The sequence below is a fragment of the Hippopotamus amphibius genome, chromosome 11 (assembly GCF_030028045.1).
Source record: "Hippopotamus amphibius kiboko isolate mHipAmp2 chromosome 11, mHipAmp2.hap2, whole genome shotgun sequence".
Lineage (NCBI taxonomy): Eukaryota > Metazoa > Chordata > Mammalia > Artiodactyla > Hippopotamidae > Hippopotamus > Hippopotamus amphibius.
Window position 1 is genome coordinate 26,304,549 of NC_080196.1, and position 5,899 is coordinate 26,310,447.

Genomic DNA, 5,899 nt, shown 5'->3' on the forward strand with positions numbered 1-5,899 from the left:
AGAAAGGTACAAGATAAATTTTGAAGAACAGTTTAATTCATTAATCTGGAGTACCGAGAGCGAATTGTTGTCTTCCTTTTATTTTGAGGCTATGATGTTGCTTAGCTGATTTTAAAATCTGTATTCATTAAAACCAATATGTGGGGACTTCTCTGGTGGTCCAGTGGTTAAGAATCCACCTGCCAATGCAGGGAACACAGGTTTGAGCCCTGGTCTGGAAAGATCCCACATGCCGTGGAGCAACTAAGCCCCTGCGCCACAACTACTGAGCCTGTGCTCTAGAGCCTGCAAGCCACAACTGAGCCCACGTGCCACAATTACTGCTGAAGCCCATAAGCCTAGAGCCTGTGCTCTGCAAGAAGAGAAACCACCGCAATGAGAAGTTCGTGCACCACAATGAAGAGTGGCCTCCACTTGCCGCAACTAGAGAAAGCCCGTGTGCCACAACGAGCACCCAACACAGCCAATAAATAAATTAATTAATTAAAAAATAAATCAACATTAAAAAAAAACCCAATATGTGGATTTGGAAATTTATGAACACTTGAGAAAATAGAAACAGCCAAAAACAATGGTTTCTGCCCTTCCCATTAAAGTTCTAATTAATGTTAGTATATAAATACATGACTTTAGGAAGATAGCTTAGACTTGTCAAGAGACAAATGCACAAGAAACATACAGAACCATAACCATTAAGCTCTCAACAACTACAGTAACTACTACCACAAATTCAGAACACAGAAATGTCCACACCCAGAAAATTTAGTGTGCAGACACTATAATCACATTACATATCATACCACTGGGGCTTTCCCAGAACCATCCAAAAGATTAAAGAACCTTGACATTTATTTGACGTAGTTATCGCTGGAATAGAAGGTTTAGATTATCTCTTAAACCCTTAGCATCTGTAGCTGATACGCATTCTCTGGCATTACAGATAAGAAGAAATGAGTCAAGAAACTTGCTATTTTATAAAATAGTAATTTTTTCATAGTCTCCTGTTTGAAGCCATATCTGTATAGTTAATGCCAGACAACTGAAGCATTTCACAGATAAGTACTTCTTCCCCGCGCCTCTTCATTCCCCTGGGAATCTGTGTAATGCTCACATTTCCCATTGAAGTGGGAAGTGATGGATGCTAGAATTTTTACCAAGTTAAATTAAATCAACTGTTAGTTAAGAGATTCAGGCCAAAATGGATCCTTCTCTATTTTCAGATAACTACCTCTAATTCCTACCTGTCAAGAACAAACATAGCCATGGACTGTCCTAAATACAGTGGGGGAAACAGAAATAGCTTTCTTTGCAGAACTGACAAAAAGGAATAACTCGCACTAGTAACTCAATTACTTGTGATATCCAAAAACATAATGCAAAGTCCTAGCCATGATCTGGCCGTTACAATAGGAGTTAAAGGTGAAGTCCCATCAAAGAGACTCTTTTCCCTGGGGTAGGATATGGGAATTTGGATGGTATTAAAAATATATTCCTTCACCCCATATCAGCAACAATGCTGTAGACAGCTGGTCCAGGGACTGACTTTTGATAACTATTGGAATGGTCATACCAGGATGTAATCTTAGGCCTTACAGAGATCTTTAAAAAGAACTAGGGTACACTAGTCTAAAAACAGCAATAAACATAAATAGATGGATAGGTTAAAAACTTATCTGCTACAAACGTTTTAGCAGTCCTACTATGCTTCTGATTTCATTTGGGCAGAGAATGCCCCTGAATTGTTTTATAGAGTATTGAATTTATATTCTAGGTGTATAGATTTTTCTCCAGTGAACTTGGGTTTTCCCCCATATATTCCCAGAGTCAGGGTCAGTTTCAGCCCTACTCAAGTGAAATTTTACTTCTGGAGATGTCTACATCATTCTGACCAGGCTGCTCCAGCCTCAGTGATGGCCATTCTTAATCTGGAGCAAGCCCAGAGAGCTACACTGTTTCCTGAACTGTGTGGAAGGCTGTAAGGATGTGTTGGGGCCAGGCTCTAGTCCTTGAGAATCCATAAGATCAGCCTGCATCAGTTCTGGGTCTTGTATCTCACACTGGCTTCTCTGAGGGTCAGACAACATGCAACAGTCAAATTTGTCTCCGACGGCTGTCTTGCCAGCTTCTCCCATACCTTTTGTCGTTCGGCTTCAGGCCCAGTGCACATTCCGTGTTTGGGCCTGGCTTCTGGGTTCTTGAAAACCTCACAAATAGGACAATGTTGGACACATGAAGACAAACATTCTCCAAGAACATTCTTAAACCGGTGACAGTGCGATTTTGGAAAAATGGGTTCCTTTTTTTTTTTTTTGGCTATGCTGTGCAACATGTGGGATCTTAGTTCCCCAACCAGGGATTGAACCCATTGCCCCTGCAGTGGAAGCACGGAGTCTTAACCTCTGGACCACCAGGGAAGTCCCGAAAAGTGGGTTTCTATAGTTGAGGTATCAGGGAGTCATAACAAACGATCCTTCTCACAGTTTTATATAAAAGATCAAATACGTGGTACTGGCAGAAATAGCCCCAAAGCTTGAGCTTCTCTGCAGAGGCCAGAGCAGATGGAAAGCATCACTGTGATCACAATGAATAAAAGTCTTGTACTTGTGATTAACCTCACCTATGCCTCACCTGTGCCTCTCACCCCACCTGCGTCTCTTGCCTCAGATTAGAAAGCTCTTTCACACATGGTGCTCATTTGATCCCACAACAATTAAGGAACATCACGCTGGGCTTACTGCCAACTTATCCCGTTACAGTAGAGAAAACACTATCTCTAGAAGGTGCTCACTTCAGACACAAAGAAAGCCCCTCCCAGATTAAATCCTACTGTGCATTCCCCTCCCACCCAGACTTTTCCTCATGTGCCTTTTTATACAGAGCATATTCCACCAAATCCTAAATTCTTGGATTCATCTTATCTGCTACTGTCTTGCCCTTCTTGTAAAGCAGACTTCCTGGTGCCACGGACATTGGTGAAACCTTCACCTCAGAAGCTTACTCATCCTCCCCCCAGGGTTTCCAATTGTTGAACCCAGCGCCACCCAACAGAACATGATGAGAAAGCCACTCATGCAATTTAACATTTTCTAGTAGCCACATTTTTTAAAAGTAAAAAGGAATAAGTGAAATCAATTTTTTAAAATGTATTGTGGTAAAATGTACATAAAAGTCACCATTTCAACCATTTTTAAGTGTACAATTCAGTGATATTACTTACACAAGGCTGTGCAACTACCAGCACTATCCATTTCCAGAAATTTTTCATCATCCCAAACAGAAATTCTGTACTCATTAAACACAAACTCCCCATCCCCTTCTTCCCCTAGCCCACAGTCATCTCTATTCTACTTTCTGTCTCTATAAATTTGATTGTTCATATAAGCGGAATTGTATAATATTTGTCCTTTTGTGGCTGGCTTGTTTCACTTAGCATAATGTTTTCAAGGTTCATCTTGTAGTAGTGCTGAGTCAGAATTTCATTCCTCTTTAAGGCTGAATAATATTTCATTATATATATCACACTTCGGTTATTGATTCCTCTGTTGATGGAAATTTGGGTGTGACCACCTTTTGGCTGTTATGAATAATGCTGCTAAGAACATTGGTATACAAGTATCTGTCTGAGTCCCTATTTTCAATTCTTTGGGCATATACCAGAATCAGTGAAACTGATTCTAAAAATATATTTTACTTAACCTAATATATCCAAAATATTACAATTTCAACATGTAATCAATAGGAAAAAAGGAGATATTTTACATCTTTTTTTTTGTATAGGGCTTTCAAAATCCAGTATTTACAGTACTTCTCAATTCAGATGATAAATTTTCAACAAAAAATTGATCTCTGTTTAGAGTTTATAAAATTTATAGTTGAAAAAGTAGATTCACATACCCATGTATTTCCAAATATGTTAGATATGTAAATTAATTAAAATTAAATAGAATTTAAAATTCAGTTCCTCAGTAGCATTTCAAGTTCTCAATACCCACATGTGGCCAGTAGCCCCCATACTGAACAGTGCAGGTGGAACCAACTGAGTAGAAAATACCTCTTTCTGGCTCTACACAATCTGCTCCATCCTACCTTACTTAGCCTGCCTCCCAATATTCCCCAACAACTGAGCCTGATCATTAATTCAAGAAATATTTATTGAGCACTGACAATGTGCCAAGCATTGGGCTAACCACTGGATATAATGGAAAACAGATCTAATTCTGCACTGAGCCCCAAAACAGGTGGGGCCAGCAGACATTAAAAATAAGTAATTGCATAAATACACACACACACACACACACACACAACATATATTTATAGTTATAAGCCTAATGGGAAAAAAAGGGTGTAATGACGGGACAAGCAGATGTCAAAGAGAATCACATGAATAACAATATCTTAAAATTTTTGATAAGTACTTGGAGAAAAGAGATCTGATGGGAGTTATAAGAATGGGCTTTATGTAGAAAAGAAGCTTCTCAGAGGAAGCAACTCGAAGCTGAGAAAGAAGGACAGATGAGCTGGGGAACGGGGTACAGAAGAGAGGTGGGGTAGTAAAGTGACAGGCAGAGGGTCAGCATGTGTGAAAGGCCTGGGGTGAGAAAAAGTTTCATCTCTGAGAAACAGAGATGAGTAGTACAGTGCAAGTGTAGACAGCAGGGCCCCGAATGGGCAGGTAAGCAGGACCCAGCTTATGCAGATCTTTATATCATAGTAAGGATTTGGAAATTTGTACCAAATGCAACAGGAAAACTATTAAAGAATGTTTAAGAAAGTTGGGCCGGCATTTCTTTTTAAAGGCCACTATGACTGGTGAAGAAAAGTCCTGACTCTTCAGCTTGGAGCCTAAAGGGCCCTTCTTTCCTTCTTCAGCCTTTTGACAAACGCTGCTTGGTCAAAGCTGAACCATAATTCTTGCCCTGTATTTGTCTATTGTCATTGTATGTACTGCCTTCCTTTACTGTTATTCATAGACTCAACTCACGAATGCACCTCGTCCTAACTGTAATCTTTTCCAGTGGGCAGGAAAATCTTCTCACCCATCTTTGTGTGTCCACAGCCTGGAGTACAGAACAGTCAGACCCAGTCAATCTGTTAAATTGGATTGAGGTCAAAAATGTCTAATCATAGTTTGCTACTTTCTCCCTCCAAAAAGCATTCTGTGACCTAATTAACTCTTTGATCCAACTCTTCTGTACTCTGCTTGCCACAAAGAATGAAGTCCCTGAACAAGACCTGGGCAGGCCGCCAGCATCCGGGCTGGCAATACTTAATTGCGAAAAGGGGTTTTGTTGCAGGTCAGGCTAGGGTTACAAAAGACATCAGTCCATATGTGACCTAGTATTTCAGAGCTTCAAGGAACTCTCCTTCTACCCTTCAAAGTTCTGGCATGAAAACTATGTACTTAACAGAGTTCTCAAGAAATGCAAACCCATCTCCCAGAAGTGCTTGCACTAGGCTAGATACACCATTCTTAGCTAAGGGTGCCAAAAGCATTAGATTCCTTTCTACCTTCCATTTATTGTGGATTCCATGATCTGCGGATAAGAAGCGTGGAAAGGGCCCAAACTTTGCGACACACAAACTGTGACCTTGGCCAGATTAATCTCTGAGCCTGTTTTGACATTTCAAACAGGTGATAATACCTATTACTACAGACTGGTTAGGGGATTAGGTGAGAGGTGAAAATACCTAGTAGCAGTTTGCGGTCAAACTGTTTTCTGTGCCTTAAGATTTTAGGTTGAGGGTGGGGGGGAAGGGAGTGACTTTTGCCACCAAGAGAAAAGCCACTAGGTTTCCTCTTAATCCTTCCTGATGAATAACACGTTATGGTAGACAGGGCAGAAGAAGAAAAAAAAGCCCATTTATGAAACACAGTAGGAGACATTTTCAATATCACACA